The sequence below is a fragment of the Corvus hawaiiensis genome, chromosome 2 (genome assembly GCF_020740725.1).
Source record: "Corvus hawaiiensis isolate bCorHaw1 chromosome 2, bCorHaw1.pri.cur, whole genome shotgun sequence".
Taxonomy (NCBI): domain Eukaryota; kingdom Metazoa; phylum Chordata; class Aves; order Passeriformes; family Corvidae; genus Corvus; species Corvus hawaiiensis.
In genome coordinates this window covers 66,203,716-66,221,533 of record NC_063214.1, presented here as the reverse complement: position 1 = coordinate 66,221,533, position 17,818 = coordinate 66,203,716, and positions in this window count along the sequence as shown.

Here is a 17,818-nt window from a genome sequence, read left to right as displayed (position 1 = left end):
ATTACTGTTAAATGTCCAATATACCAGGTTTTAAACTTCCTGCAATCTCCCTTAGCATAAACTTGTCAAAGCAGAGTAATCAAGGTTTGACCTTGGCAGACTACTAGTGGGCAAGAGGAAACTGTTAACTGCTGTACTCACAAAGCAGGTGTACAGTGTCCTACAAGACCTATGTGCCTTTAAATTTGAGCCTCATGCATTTACCTGATTTATCCATTCATCAGTTTGCTGTGTCACCCTGTCCTTCATTAGCTCATGTCATCAATAGATTAAATACAGTTATTTGACTATGAATAAATTGGGTGTTAACCTCCTCCCACAGTGAAATACTCTGGAAAACTTGTCACAGAAAGTAATCCCTAATGTGACCTTAAGCTCTTCCTTCTTGTTAATTTTAATTAACTAACATGCCAATCAGATTTTTAGTGCAATTTTTTTCCTAGCCATTATCACTGTTTTTGTAGATCTTTATTTTAATCTATGTATTGGTACCTCTGCCCAGCTGCCTCTGAGTGTGTGGATATGCATTTTCATATTGGGTTACTCAGGCAATTTGCAAAATTGTGGAAGATCAACAATGCCATCTGCAGGTATAAGATAACTCCTGATCTGGAGACACACTTGCTTTAGATTTTTTGTTTTCCTACCTTAGCTTAGAATATTTTTCCTAGACTGAAATTAAAGACGACCAAAACTATGTAGGTCTGTTTTGCCAGACAGAACCTAGATATAAAGATTTTGGCTTTTATTTTTATATTATTAACCTATACAAAATATTGAATGGAGGGCCTTTTTAGCCTTATTCAAGCTGCTCAAAGATATTCAACCTGAAAAATGGAACTCTAAAACCTGTTAAGAGGACATATTTCCAGCTTCCTAATATTCTTGGGGTTCCAGCAAGTTTGTGAATAGAGCCAGGAATGTTTTTCTCATGATCTGTCACATTCACTTATTTTCAAGTGGAGCTAGCAGCAAACCCTAGAAGGATGCATATGCTATGGCTACTCCCTGTCTCTTGTATTTTCTTTTTTTGCCTGGCCTTTCTTTCATACAGCATTTCAGGCATAGGGGGTCAGATATAAATGTCATAGAGAACAATAAGTGGTGTGACAGACTGAGTGGATTACTGGCAATGTACAATTCATAGTTCATCTCTTTGTTTCAATGTCTTCTGTTAGTAAAAGTTAATCTTTCCCTCCCTATGGAAGACAAAGAAGATTCACAATAAAGTGAAATTTAAAACTGTGAGGAAATATGTACACTAGTCTTATAAGTGATGAGGTTCCTATAAACTTCCTATGAAATGAACTAACTCCTATCCTCACTAAAGTGAAATAAATTCACCAGTTTTATTTTTAAAAAATTACTTCTTTTTTTTTTTCCTTTTTCCATCTGGGTCAGCATGTTATTAGAAGGAAGAAAACTTATGGTCAGAGACCTGAAACTTCTGAATATTCTTCTTATTCTTTAACTGCATCAGTGGCTCTGGGCTAAAGCAAAGGTTTTTGTGCTCACTATCTACATCTGTAAAATCAGAATACTAATGCTTACCTCTCACAAGGGAATTGTGAGCTTTTGATTAGATAATGCTAGTAAGCTGTTCTGAGTCTGTAAGCAGCAAAAAACTATTCCTAAAACAGTACTCAGTTATAAATACACTTCTTAGAGAATGTAAAATTAGTAGTCCTTTAGAAAAATTCTGAGATCAAGTATTTTCATGAGCGAAACTAATTTAGTCTTCTCAGTAAGCCAAATCAACTGAAAGGTTTGGTTCAGAAAGGAGACATTTAAGTTCATGCAATCTATTCAGGAATCTAACAAAGGCAATGTGATCCTTTCAAAAGACTTTTTCCCCCCACGGTTTAGTAATATTAAGTTGAAATTTCATTGTGAGTGATATATTTCAACTTCCCACAAAAATTGACTTTGCATAACTTCCTAAAATTAATACTTTTGTAATTATTGAGTGCATATTTTGTATGACAAAGATTTTAAAAAGAAGAAAAGAATCCGAAAATGTTTCATAACTCTACTTAAATGTGTTTTGTGATACAAGAAAATATTTCAAGATTGTCAAATAAACACAGATAAATATACCCAAAATAATAAGCTGCTTTTTCTGGTTTCAACAAACTGCCTTAGATTTTAAAATAGTTGCGATCTATTTCTTGGCTAGTAGTGAATTTATATAAATGTACTCTTATTCTTAATTTGGCTTCTCCATTTTTAGAGGCCATCACCTCTAATGATGGCTAGATGCACTTGCAAGCAGCTTTGCCCTACAGCATGACAGCGCATAATTTTTTATAATGCCATCTTTCCTGTGTCTATATGTCTCCCTCTCCCCCCCCAGTCTTTTGTATTTAGTGAATTTACCTTCAATTTCATTCTGCAATAGATTTTACAAGTGTCTAATGAACTGGCTGCATGATAACAACTCTGTTGACCTTGTAAGCACAAATGTGAAATTCAGTGCTGCACCTCTAACAGGCGTGAATGAACCAGCAGATGCAGCAGAAGTGTGAAGGGGTTGATTAGCTAAAAGATACCTTTGAGACCACCAAAAACAAACTGCTGTAAAGGACAATTAGCATTGCAATGCCTTTCCTGAATTTTCCTATGGATCAGAAGGCTGTACTGAATCTCAATAATGCTTCATATCCCAAGACATTCTACGCCTGTGAGGAAGTGCTTTTCATATGTCTCCTGCATCCCACCTACTGAGAAAATCCTTCATCACTAAGCTAAGTTTTGAAGTGTTTTTCCATCCTCTCCAGATCATTATATCACAAAATGTACCACCTGTGCGCAGAAAAGAGAAGGAAAATAGTATCATACCTTTCCTTTCCCTGGTTCTGATTTAAAGTAAATTAGACAGAAAATTGTTTAAATGTAAGATTTTTCTGTGTCCCTGTAGGTCTATATAACACAGAAGTAAACAGAGAGAAGTTTCTTGATATTTCTGTACTTTGGTAATACCTGTAGTTAAGATAGTTTAAAATTGAGTTTGTGACCTTCACATAAATGCTGTTGCTCAGAAAAGCTAAAAGGTGCTTGCGTTGCCAGATGATTTGTTTGAGGTGCTATGATTGAGATAAAATACAGGTGAGACAGGTGCAATTTTAGGAGCTTATCAAAATTTCTTTGAGCTGATTTACATTTTACCAGTGTTAATATCTGGCATCCTGCCTCAGGGTTTAAAGCCTCAGGTTAAAGCAACTGTTTGAAGAGAACTTAAAGCACTTTTTGCCTTTACTTCTTATGTATTAATCCTCTCAACCCTCCTCTCCAACCAATACAATTTCTTGTACATATCTTGGAATATTGCCCTCCTTGGATGCACCAGTATTACTGAATACCTCAACCAGATTTGTGAGAGATCAGCACAACATAGTGTGCTTTCCATGTTCCTAAGGATGAAATCTGAAATCCACTATTTGAGATTAATAGTTTGACTATCCCACTATAGATAACATACTCTGAATTCTACCTTCGAAAAAGTTATATTCCAGTTGAATAATAACTCAGCTTTAGTCCACTTTAGTAAAATATCGACTTGCTTAATTACCTAACACTAGGTAATATCTTTCATATTTACAAGGAATCCTCATGGCAATTGTTGTCATAGGAAAGACCATTATTCCACAGTTAGATAGTAAAAAAATAATAAATATTTTATTCATTTGCAGTCTGATTTCAAAATTCTCTTTAAATCTTAACCCTAGTTCCTATATATTTCTCCTGGATGTATAGTTATCCATTTGGAGGGAAAATGAGAAAGATTAAACAAGACTTGGTTCAATATCTGTCTTAACCTATGTAACTGACAATTACAAAGATAAGCTTCGTGCTACATGTAGCTTTTTTCACTTTAAGAGATATAAGGGTTATTATTAGTGTCATTATTATTAACTGTAGCCACTAGATACTATCATTATTTTACTATCTTGTCATCTTTATGTATTTATACCTATAAAGCTTTATTGACTCCTCCCTCCCTCCCTCCTTCCCTTAACTGCAACACTCTAAAGGCAAGAGTGAGCCTACCTACAATTCTGGGTTAATAAGCCAGGACTACAGCACTTAAAATAGCATTGCAGAAAGCCTCATTATCTTCTACATACTAATCCATCATACTGCTAGTCTTCCTCGATCAATCTGAAAAAAGTGTGATTTCTAGCTGAAATTTTTCAAAGCAGTTTTCAGATTGTTAAAAGAAAGGGCATAGTTTTTCACATAGATTATACTCCTTCATTCCTAGCATGTTCAATTTACCTTTGTCTGAAATGGACCCAGACCTATTAAACCAAGTTGGATGGAGTGAATTGACGCTAATAGGGTGTTACTTGTTACAGAAAGTATTTTACCTGGAGGCAAGCAGTAGAAAACAGAAACACAGCAAACTTCGAACCCATTTGTATTTTGAACTCTTCTTTTATGCAGATCTTGGAAAAAAATACCAACTTTAAATAAATAAACACACATTGTCTCATTGGATGTCATATTAATTTTTCAACTAACTGAATATGTGGAAAACCAGATTGTCTCAGTCTTGTGTTCTTGCTTTAACTCATATGTCAAACAGAAGGCCTGGTTTCCTATCAACTCCCTTGAACATGTTTTAAGATAGAACAGCAGTGCAAGTCAGACAGAATCAGCCATGAAGCAGAGTTAGACCTACACAGAATTATTGTTATCTGAAGAATGGAAGTTTATAAGTGTTTATTTCACCTTTTCGTCTATTTTGTTTTGTTTCTCTGGTATCATCAAATAGCTGGGGAAAGGGAGGAACAGTTTTCAGCATTGCTTCTACACTTGTTTTTCAGCTAGTGAAAAACAGTCATTTTATTTTTCAGTAAAACTGCCTTGCACTTTGCAGAAACAAAATGTGTGAATCACAGCAGATGAAGGAGATGCTGATTAAAGCATAAATTTTGCTTGCTGCAACATTTTTTTTTTCTTTGCAGACTGGTTCTTGTCTTTGTCATCATCAAACTCTGACTCATACTGAAAAAACTTGGAAGAAGAGTGTATACTTGTGGGTGTCAACATTTGGAGCAAAGCACATAATAAACCATAATTCCAAAAGGCAAAGAAAAGACATTGTCTTTTGTTCACAAGGTACCAAACTCCACAGAGATCTTTCATGAAACCCAAGCTGACCATACTACGTGCTAACAAAAGCTGTAGAAGCCTGATACTTCAGATACCAACTGTGCATGGACGATTCATCTGCGAAAAGACAGTGATTCTAGCTTACGCCAGATGCACTGGTTTCACTGTGAATGCACAGAATGATTACCATGTCAGTGTGGTCAGAGTTTGCAAATATGACAAAGAATTGGTCTGTACACACACTAAACTGCTGAGGATTTCTGGGCACTGGTCTTTCACAGGGTAAAAGAGAGGAAGAAAAAGGAAACAAATATTTCCTTAAATAGGTCCATATATCTATTTACCTAAAGTAAGTTCTGTGAGGAATTCACTGATGATACGCAGATTTTGACATCTGAGGCAGTACCCCAGGTTACTTTTACAGCTGTTAAAGAAAATAGGCACCACTAAAGCACAAAATGTATTGTTTTAAAGCAGACATCTAAAATATACTTTTTGAATTGAACTGGAAAAAAACCAAATCAAGCCGACAACAAACCTCCCCCCCAATAAAACAACAAGAAATCCAAAAGCACAATTCAAAATCATTCCAGACTGGAAAAAAAAAAACACATATCCATCAGCCAGCCATGCCCACATTGAAATGTCTACAGCTAGATAAGAAGTATCCCACTGAAATTGTGTACTGATTGTTCTTAACCTTCAAAGCCTTAGTGCCCTACAGGTTCTGGACAGTCATGCACTGTCTTTTGCCTAAAATGATAAATGTTCATGTTTATACTCCTTATAATTAGCAAACATGCTGGGTAATTTTCCATAGTGATAACCTGTTACAGATTCAGCCATCACTCTAAGGTAACATGGGGCACAGGTATCACATATCAGGAACAGATATACTTTTTTTTTTTTTTTTTTTGAGGAAGAGCAATAAATAGGGGAGTGAGCATAACAATAAATTTTGTTATGCTTTTGTTATGCTTCAGCATTTTGTATTCTGTAATATTATTTCGAATCTCTTAATTACTTTCATCAGGCATGCATTTTGTACAGTAGAACACTTTGTTTTGATTTGCTCCAATATAAATCACATTTCTTATTCTTATAAAATATCTGGTATTTTCCTACTCTAGTATATTAGACAAAAAGCTATTTTTGATTTTTCTGAAGCAGTCAATTTGCCTGTTGCTAAAGCTAACAAGATAATCAATCCAGAAGTCTCACAGGAGAATTTTGGAACTGAGCATCAAGCTCGTCACTGTAAAACTAGAGGTCAAGTTTTACCCTGAACTACAGGCAACCATATTTTCATCAGAGAGCTTACACTCATGCACTCAGCAGCAGGGACTGTAAGAACACTTGACTTTCTAAAGGTCACGGTTTGAATCCAACAATGAATTTCAGATTTTGTGACACTTGATACTGCAGTGCCAGAAAGCTAAGCACCAAGATTCATCACCTTGACTTTCTAATTCCTTCTGCTGAAAGTAGATATAGAGGTTCAAGGTGGATGTGATGCAGCTAATTTAGTGGTTTAGGTAAGTGGTCCCTACTTCTAACACACCTGCTCAGCTTTCTTCTGACTCTCAAAGCAAAGCTAGTGAAAGAGTATGAGCAACATTCATGTTGCCCTGAAAAATACATGAAGTACAATCAGCTCTACTGAACAGATACCTTGTTTAGTGGCTTTCCTGAGGGGAAGAGGAGGAGCAGGTGTTGTTCTCTTCTCTCTGATGACCTGAGACAGGACACAAGGGAATGGTCTGAAGTTGTATCAGGGGAGGTTTAGGCTGGGTATTAGAAAAAGGTTCTTCACCCAGAGCGTGGTTGGGCACTGGAACAGGCTCCCCAGGGAAATGATCACAGCACCAAGCCTGACAGAGCTCAAGAAGTGTTTGGACAATGCTCTCTGACACATGATGTGACTCTTGGGGATGGTCCTGTGCAGGGCCAGGAGTTGGACTTCAGTAATCTTTGTGGGTACCTACCAAATCAAGATATTCCACAACTCTATGATTATTCTATTGTATTATTTCTTTATTTTTTTTGTTTTTTGGCAATAATATTGTATTTTGAAAGGCAGAACAAAGGGAAGGAATTTGTAAAAGTTTAATATAATTTGAAAATTTTAATCATTTCAATCAGTCTCCTGAATTCAGGGGGATAAATTCCATTTCACATACCTGATTCTAACGGGAGATGAAAACTTCTCTGTGTGACCTGTAAATGTTCTCACAAGCAGTAACAGTGTTTGACAAATGGTTTAATCACTACAGTGTAGATCAACACATTTTTCTTCGCTGTAATAAAGTGTCTCTTCTTAGAAAGCATATGGATTTATATTTTTCCAAATTTCTATAAAATCTCATATATGTGCTAACATTGTTTTACTCTAAAAAAGCTGAAATGTTTCACAAGACAAATATCCATAGTTTCCTAACATGTCACACATTATTTTCAAGGGTTTAGTCATTTACAGATTCTTGTGTCTTTTGGGACAGCTGTCATGTTTAACCAGAAGTTTAGCCTCCCTTCCATCAAAAAAGATACACAAGAGAATCAATATCAAAAGCCAGATATTTTTGCAAAAAGTCTTATATAAAACTTAATAACAGATTTTCCCAGGTGACAATTGGTACAGGAGCTGTATACACGCCTCAAAGAGCACCCATGCCAAATTATGAACACTCCCACTGCATCATAATGTATGTTGCATGGAAAAGAAAAGCACTCTTTCTGGAAATGGCAATTTCAATAATTAAAACATGAACTCTGCTAGGACTTCTCACATTTGTTGTTTCAAACCTCGGGCCATTTAGCAACAGCTGGTGAAACTGCCAATACACCATTATTGGAACTGAGCACTGATGGAGCCTTCTGTGTGAGGTTGCTCCAGCCCTTTGATCATCTTCATGGCCCTCCTCTGGACCTGGTCTAGCATGTCCAGGTCCCTCTTTTGTTGGAGGCCCCAGACCTGGACACAGTGTTCCAGGTGGGGTCTCATATAAGGGCAGAATAGAAAGGGACAATCACCTCCCTCAATCTGCTGGTTGTGTTGCTTTTGATGCAGCCCAGGATATGGCTTGCTTTCTGGGTTTCAATAAATTTTCAGAAATTAAATTAAATTATTTCATTGAATTACTCAGTGGTTTGGCTCAGAAGGGATTGAAACAAGGGATTCAACCCTCAGAAGATATGCCTGCAATGGGCAGGGATGCCTTCCTTCAGACCAGGTGGTTCAAAGCCCCATCCAGCCTGGTCATTGTTAATTTATTTTCAAAAATCTGAAAATAGCATGCTATAAAGTGGTTTTTTGTTGGTTTTGGGGTTTTTTGTTGTTTTTTTTATTTTAATTCCAGAACTATTAAATGAAAAAAACCCTATTTTTTTATCATCAAACTTTCTAATAAAACTGACAACAACATTCTTGTCTTGTTTTCATAATGAAAATGATATAATTTTATGGACTAAAATTCTTGAGCTCCATCCGTTAGTACTTCCTCTTTTGTTTCTTTTTATTTGACTCAAACTCTAATATACTTGATATGCCAGCATGTTCAATGTTACCTGCTCTCAAGATGCGTTACTTCAGTATTAAACTTTCTTTCTGTTGTGTAGTTCCATTGAGTGATAGCACAGACTATAGCTGCATTTCTCCAACAATACAATGTAGGTGACACCTCTCTAAATTACACTTTGCATTTCAAGAAATTTCCTCATATTTCAAAGTCCTCTGCAGTTTATGCATACTGGGAACTTCCCCATCTATTTGTGTTTATTCATGAAATAAGTAGGATTTCACTTAAAGCCCAATGTGACCTGTGCAAATTCCACCTGAATCAGTTTTATAAAATTTTGTCTTTCCTTGAAAAGTATCTTTTGCACTGGAAAATAATAATATTAATAAATAATAATGAATATAGGTTTGCCACACAATTTATTTTACAAAACACAATTCACAAAATGCAACTTTTTTTAATAAATGTCTATAGGCTTAATTAATATGGCTTGCATATATATGAGGATTGATTCATTCTTACCAGAACTGAAACATTTAAACTTTTAGAAAAACACACACATATATTTAAATACATGTGTACAGAGAGTACAGGAACATATGAGAAGTGTATGCATAACATATTTTATCTTTTTTCTTTAAAGTACAAAGGTACAAAAGGGAATGTATAAACATAATAGAAATTGATTTTACATAGCTGCTTCCTGAATAAATTTAAGCACATTTTTCATAGTCTCCCAGTTTGTTAAGAAACTAAAAGTCAAAAAGGTTTAATAAAAATAATAGTATGAAATATTTCATGCAGCATTTAACTAGAACTAAAAATATCATTGAATAGAAGAAGAAATCACAGAATTATGTATGTTTCACTAAATCATCCATAGAAGTAGCAATATTTTTAGGGAATGTCTAGAACTATTAAATGACCTTCACTTGATTTGAGGCTTTAAACTCACATCAGGGCAAGACATTTGCCTTGGTAAAATTACATTATGAAATATATCTGGATTATATTCACTTTCTTTATTTTTCATTATTCTCTTCCACAGAACCTCTAGCTTTCACTTATGTGGATTCCAGATAAATTCCAAGGTCAAATTTACATTACAGGAGCTTTACTGAAAGGTTATGTAGCTATGTAATATTTTGCGACCTATCTTTTGAATCTGTTTGAAATCCAAAAGGAGTCGTGAAGTATGGCAAAGAGGTAAGATGTATTTCAGGCATTTGTTTTCAAATTTGAATGTAAATAGAAATTTAAAAGAAAAATATGCACATGGAAGGCAAGATATCTAAAAAAAGGGGTTTACTACTTAATCTCTTTATCTTGAAAATATTTTGATCAGCATAATATATGACTTGCAAAACCTTTTTAAACTTCAGTAATCCAAGCATTTGGGTTTATAAAATTAGTTCAACATGGAAGACTTTTCTTATGGCTCTATCCTTCCAAATTTTCCTTTTGCTACCAAATGGCTTGACACTGATTAGGAAATTCATTAATCTAATTTTTACATTGGGAACTACTAAGTGATGCAGATATTTGTGCTGCTTTCATGCTTAAAAACTAGAAGCCTCCCACAAACACCCCTCAGGAATGAATATATAGTGTTTTTGAATGCCTACACATCACTTAGAAGAAATCTAATAGTTAAGAAAATAATTTACAACAAATCAATTATTGGGTAAATGCTGGTTTATTGATATTCCTTCACAATCAGATTGGTTATTAGCCTTATTCTACTTAGATTTTAGTTCAGAAATATGAGTTCAGTATTTAGTAGCAATCATATGAGAAATAAACAGGAAAGAAACAGCAGTTTTTGACAACATCCTCCTATGTAAATGTAGTGGAATGCTTACTAGACTTACAAAACTCAAAAGACTGACATAGAACATCAAAGGAAAGGTTCAAAGCCTTTGACTTTCAGAATTAATTTTCAGTCCTTTGACTTTAAATCAGGTTAAACACATTGATCTCACAGTTTTTATTTAAAATATTCATGTTAATTTCTATCTATGTTCCTTCATTTTAATATCTGTCATCTCTTGGAGATTGAATGTAAAAAGAACAGTGGTATGCCATCTCTTTTTACTACAAAGTGAAAAACTAATGTATCTGACAATGGTGCTAAATACTAACTTGCAAACTTACTAGCAGGGACTTCTGGCAATGCTTGACTGAGCAACGGTTTTACAGTTCATTATTAACAAATATTATGCACACTAGAAATGAGCTTTCATTATCAAAGTAATGTGTCTGTGTGTTAACAGCAGTCAGAAAGACAAGGTTGCATCTCAACCAGACTGTTGTGTGACCTCTTGTAAATCAAGTCACTTCTTCACAACACATATCATTAGTAAAAGAGGGATAATAATAACTCCCTTCCTTTCACAACTGCTGCATATTGTATTGGATTCTTGTTTGGTGTCTTCACTGCTGCAGAATTCCCTTCCCTTCCCTTCCCTTCCCTTCCCTTCCCTTCCCTTCCCTTCCCTTCCCTTCCCTTCCCTTCCCTTCCCTTCCCTTCCCTTCCCTTCCCTTCCCTTCCCTTCCCTTCCCTTCCCTTCCCTGTGATAAATTCTCATAAGGACATCTAATGAGCTTTGTTAATACATGAGTACCTCCCTGTGTTTTCTTCAGCGCATGAATATATAGCTTAAATCAGGTGCAAGAGATATTTTAAAACCTACAAAAATATATGAATTTTAACAATATCACAAAACATTGACTGACTGACCTTGTTCACATAAATTTTCCCTCATGTAGACCTTGGATGCATGTAGTGAGGCTTTCTTGAGTGAGAAAAGAAATGATTACAAAAGAAAATGCCCTGACATGGGGAATCTTTTTCCAGAGAAAGACTACAAATATTTTTTTGGTAAGAAATAGATAAGACAAATGCTGTTTTATACACATAGCTTGTGAGAGAGAAGGAAAAATGGCTTAAAGTAATGGAATAGGATGGGGAAAGACAGTACTGATGGATTACAATAGAGTGAGGTGAAAAACACAAGGAATAAAGAGGAAACTTGTGAGAAGAGCAGACATTGACTGCATGATAAAAAAAATTACCACAGTAGAGACAGTACAATTTCAAGAAAACATTTTAATTGTAGAACTATTGCAGGAAAGGCAGTGAAAATTGTATTCCCTAGAAGCATTCAGAAAGCAGAAGTGAAGCAACTCTAACAACATAGATTGGAATACGTATAGAATACATAGAGAGGAAGCTGTACGTATTACACACATTCAGAAATCATAGCTGAGAATAGAATCACTTAAAGTCATGTAATGTAAGACAATAAAAAAGTCTACCTATCATTTTCCATTCTGTTTTTGAACATTTGTTTTCTTTTCTTTTACAGCAAATAAAACAATAACTTAATAAAACAAGCAGATTGCAAGTGAGAAATGATGACACAGCTTTACAAAATAGCTAAATGTTGTGAGACCTGGAAAAAAATGAAAGCGAAAAGCAGGATTTTATCTTCTTATTTTTCTGAGTGAGGAATAGTTTAACAAAATTGGTCCTTATGCTTTATAAACAAAGAAAGAAATTAAAACAGGCTCTGTGGTGTGTCTTGTCCCACCACCCCCTGATATCTATTTCCTTGAGAGGGAGTCTGAGTTCTGCTCTCCCACTCTACAAAACTACAAGGTATTCAGTATCTATACTATAAATCCAACTTTTATACACATTCTAGTTTTCTCAGCTCCTTTCTTGTGTTGGATGAAGTTACTGAAGCAGAAAAGCAAATACTATAGAAGTTCATGAGGAAGAATGTGAGTGTTACTGCGGATGTTTCATCCTCTGTCACTCTGTCCCCAAACACCTACCAGCTATAACATTGAACAAACGACCCAAAAATGTGAGCTGGGACACAAGCACACAATACCAAAACCAGAAGAAAATGAATTGTCCTTGGAGCTATGTACAGCACCTAGGTCCTAAGTCAAGTATTTCTGTGTTAGAGATTGAGAAAAAAAAATGAAAAATAAGCTTGAAAAGCAATTTTAGGCATTATTTAGCAAGGAAGATTTCTAAAATTCAATAAAAGCAAGAATCTTCATCTATAATGTAGCAGAAAGGAAAGGAAAGGGAAGGAAAGGAAAGGGAAGGGAAGGGAAGGGAAGGGAAGGGAAGGGAAGGGAAGGGAAGGGAAGGGAAGGGAAGGGAAGGGAAGGGAAGGGAAGGGAAGGGAAGGGAAGGGAAGGGAAGGGAAGGGAAGGGAAGGGAAGGGAAGGGAAGGAAAGGAAAGGAAAGGAAAGGAATCAAACATCTCAATGAAGTAAAGGTTTCTGAAGGAGAGATATTTCACAGGAGAAATATAATTTTATGTGGTTAACTGAAACTCATTTTGTAGAAAGACAATAGATGACAATAGATGCTAAATTTTACAAGCAAGTTTCAGTAATAACAGAAGAAATGTTCCACTGGACACAAAACATGGGTATTCTTTTATTATTAAATTGCACTACTGTGATTTTTTTTCTTTCAGAAGGTATAGTGACAAATTTCTACTGTGCTGCTGTACAAATATCTTTTTCAATCAATGTAGAAGGTTGAAATAAGTTCAAAGAATTAGAAAAGGGCATCCGTACCTCATTGAGATGTTTATGGCATTTGTGCAGTGCTTGCTGCTTTGTTAATGGAGGTTAATGAAAGCTGTGAGGATAACTCAAATTGGATGCATTTCTCAATCCATTTCCAGGAGAATCTTGCTGCTTATAATATGGAATATTTTTGATTGCTATGCATTGTTAGTATTAGATTACATTCACTTAATTGTATGTTATTTACAGGCTTTCTACTCCCATCAGAAACAGAAGGACAGAGGATTTTACCTCAGGACTTAATTCAAATGTATTCTGACTCCCTTCTATTTCCACAGAGTTTAGACAATAGAGTTAAAATCAGTTGGCATCTCAGCAAATGAATCCCTTAAAGTTCCCTGTAACAGTATGAAATGTTGTAACTCTTACAGTCAGGCAGTCAGCTTCACTGCCCCAAGAACACTGAAGTCATTGGAGTCCCTTCTAGGGCTTTTAATGGACAAAGGAGCACCATTTTCCAGGTCTTCAATATGCATTTCCAGCAGAATGAGGACCAAAGAAGATTTGTCTCTCAGTCCCACAGAGTGAAATTCAGATCAAGAAACAGAAAAGAGCTAATGTGCAGTCAAAATAAGAATCCATTCATTTTCTGTGAAAGACAATGTGTTAGAGAAATAGGGGAAATTACATTTTTACTGTTTCTTCTTGTTTCACCACCTGTGGTCTGAGCCTATGTATTAGGAATGTGGCTGTAATAGGTTTCCTGTGCAGCAGATTTATACACATACTTGACATTTCTCATAAAGTAATAAAAAATCCTCTAAATAACCTCCGTTAAAATAAAAAGATGAATAAATGATTCCCATCTTATTATATTACTTAGAGAATAAGAAAAAAAATAGTAAATAAACTCCTCAGGTGAATACTTTTTGCCTTCACTGTAGATTCGGATAAATATTGCATTAGAATATTACAGTCAACCTAAAATGAGTATCCTAATCATGGAACCTTAATGGTCTCAGTTCATGCTATGTTAGACCTCCCTACTGTGATGAACAACTCTTATGCTGAAATGATAATCAGCTCCATTAAAATGGTGCTAAATAAGTCCCCATTCCAATTATGTTGTTGCAGATGCAAAGGGAGTGTGTGGGATCTAAAAGTCTCAAAAAAAAATCTTCATGAATATAATTTGTGTGAATCTCATGACTTCACTTTATCGATTTATAATGTAGCATTAAATCAACCCTTTTAACCTGATTAGTCCCTTTCCTCTCAGAGGAATCCATCCCTTGCCAGTATATATACTAAAACCTCCTCAATACCTAGGCGTATGCCTATCATTTAACAAAAAAAAGAAACAAAATAATATCCATCATAGCTTTCATTTTTCTTATCACTTGCAAATTTAGTGTCCTGCCACCAAAACTACGCTAAAATGTGGAGTGGATTTAAACACTGTAAATAAAATGTCCTTCATTGCAAAAGTTTTTTGTATTCAAACTGAAATATTTCCCAGAGGCAAGAGGTCTCTAGTGAAAGTAATGTCATTGACCCATTTTCTGAAACAAGCTTTAGTGACCATCTAGCAAGCGAACCGAGCTGATCAGCACTACATTATATATATTTCCTTTCTACAGAAAGCTATCTAAACATGTAAAATTGTCTTTCCCTCCCTGCCTCTGAGCTTTCTGTGTTCTTCTTCTTAGGAATTCTCTTCTGTTTGCACAGATTATCTTGTCTCAAGGCAAGAGTGGTGTCTCTATTGCAGCAGCATTCTGTAAAATGTGAGAAAAGTCCTTTTTGCTACCTACCTCCAAGAGGGTGCAGCAAAATGTGACTGCTATGAAAAACTTATGTTATTGTAATTAAGCCCCAGATGACCTTTCCAAGAAAACTGTGTTTGCCAGTGCCTTCTCAGGTGCAAAAATCCTTCTCAGAATGAAACTCTACCTGCATGAGTATTACTCCATAACTGGTTATCAGTGACCTAATTATAGATCTCTGGCCTAATACAGACTTTTCAAATGGAGGGCCAAAGTCACCATTGTGTTTGTCATATATCTTCCCCTACCCACTCCCAGCTCCTGATTTAAAATAAGAAAATCTTGGAATTTCAAAGAAACTGAACAACAGTTTCAAAGTACTGCATTGTCTCCTTTACTGTAATGAGACTCAGATGCCAGAACAGATTTCAAGACCTTAAAGATACAGATCCTAAAACAATATATAATGTTTGCTACTGTCTACAGAAGGGAGCACAGCTAAATTTGAAATATAATAGACCCTAAACAATTCAGAAGTGCTAAGCCCACTGGTTTAAAATGAGAACAGAATTTGTGGCTGCTGTGTACTCCAGACCTTGCTTTCTTATAGTAAGCCTCAAGGAAAAAAAAACCATCTCATCCTTGCCAATTTTTTTACATCTAGGAGTGCATATGGCTATGTGAAGAGATTTATACTAAACAAGAAAAACAGTCTTGGAGTTCTCTGGTTTTAACTCTTATCTGGAGGTCTTCCTTTTGTGACAAGGGCAATGCATTAATGAGGAGGAAATGAAAATGAAAAAACTGAGGAAGTGAAATGCTTGTTTTCCTTCACTAATATGATTGGCTATTAATAAGAGACAATTAGTAAATGAATGCTTTCTACCTCCTTTCACAATCAGCAGCAAACATAAAAAAGGGAGAAACACTGAAGCTAATAATAGAATTGGATGCATAAATAACTGCATCATTCTAGATTAAATCACAGAAGCAAGTAAGAAAGACAGAACTTGTTCCAAGGCAGGTCTGTGCAATGAGATTATTAAGTGCAAAGACAGTGCAGAAGTTTCATTCAGTGATTTCCTTTAGTAGACTTTGTATCAAGTGTAATTGTACAAACTCCAGACTTATATGCCTGAGCTAGTCATCTTAAACTTTACTTCAAGTTAGTAGAGAAAAAGTGTGCACTTCTTGAATAGAATTAATTTCATGTCAAAATGAGCATCTAAAGTAGATAAAATGTATCCATAAGTGATTCTTTGTCTCTATTGAGCAACAACTACAAAAGGACCGCTTAGTGACTAGTTCAGATAGAAATGCTAACATCATGAAAGTTTAAAAGTAGGTGATATGAATTCCTTCTCTAGGGTCTGGGTAGGTGATAGCCAGGTTTCAAAAGAAATGAGAAATATACCAATTTCCCGTTAGAGATACCATATAAATCTTTGTAGCAATCAAGTGCATATTAAAAATATGTGCAGGCTTCCCCAGAAACCATGACACCACATTAAAGATGGCAAAAAACCAGTCATTGAGATGACAAGAAATGACAGATTTGAAGTTGTTTGTGAAACTTTATTTTGTAACTCTTATATGTGCATACACATTCAATACTTGTTTATAAATCTTTTTTTTCATAGACTTCATTCTTCACATAGAGTACAGAATGGATCTTGCAATGATTACCAGGGTTATTTATTGCAGAGGAAAATACAGAAATAATCTCAATATAAACGTTATTCATTTTTTTACCAAATTTCATATCAAAAAGCATGGAAAATTAAGTGATTTCCAGAAATTCTTATAATCTGGTTTGGAATGAAAATAAAACTTTTTCTGTAAGTAAAAAATATTCGGAGAAATCAGTTCCAAAATTTTGTTCCAATGTTTTTAAATTTCACAAAATTATAATGCATGAAGAAACTGGTCTTGAAATTGGAGTAAGAGACTCCACTTAACTAAGCTGATCTCCTCTTCTAGCAAGCCAAATTGAATGGTACTCAAAAAATGGGGAACAGGTAGCAACAGGCAAAAGTATGGAATGAGCAGCAGCATCAGCTAGTCACTATGCCCAAAGCTGCAATTCTCACTACAGCTGCAGTATCTCTCCAAATAATTCTCTTAATAAAATCCCTCCTCCTAGGACCACCAGAATTTTCCTCTTATTTATCATCCAATACAATTGATCTTATGAAGCATTACTTTAATATCAAGTGTTAGGGTTTCTTACAGAGAGTTGTCCAATGAAAAACAATCAAATATACTCTCTCTAGGAATCTTGACGCTCACTTGAAGGATCAGTGTAATTAGCTTCTGCTGCTGAAAAATGGATTCTGGATGATCTTCCAAGTTCTGCCTCATATATCTTAATAATACTCATTTGACCAGAAAAATATTTCAGCCCTGATGATAGTATATTTTTTCTCTAATCTTCAAGGAAAATCTAAATTTCAAACAGATGATGTGATAAAATCCCAGTCATCATCATGGCTGCAAGGAGCAAATATGACTATGCACCTCCAAATAGGAGAGGTATTCTTCAAATCAATATACTGATGTAGTTATATGTCAAAACATGAAATTGCCAAAGAGAGGTGGAAGAGCCAAACAAGACAGAATTACTTCTGAATCAAATCCATGAAGAACCACAAAACATAAAATATAAATGATCCTGTTTGCTGAAACTGTTCTGCTTATGTGTGTGTATCTTTTCAAAGAAAACAAATAACTATCTAGTATTCTGAGGGCTCTAGTGATTCAGCAATGACAAAATCCTAGAGAAGAACAGGAAAAAAAAACACCACTGTCCATAAACCTTAAGTCAAGGAATGAAAAAATACCAATCATTTTCCCTGAAATCACTAG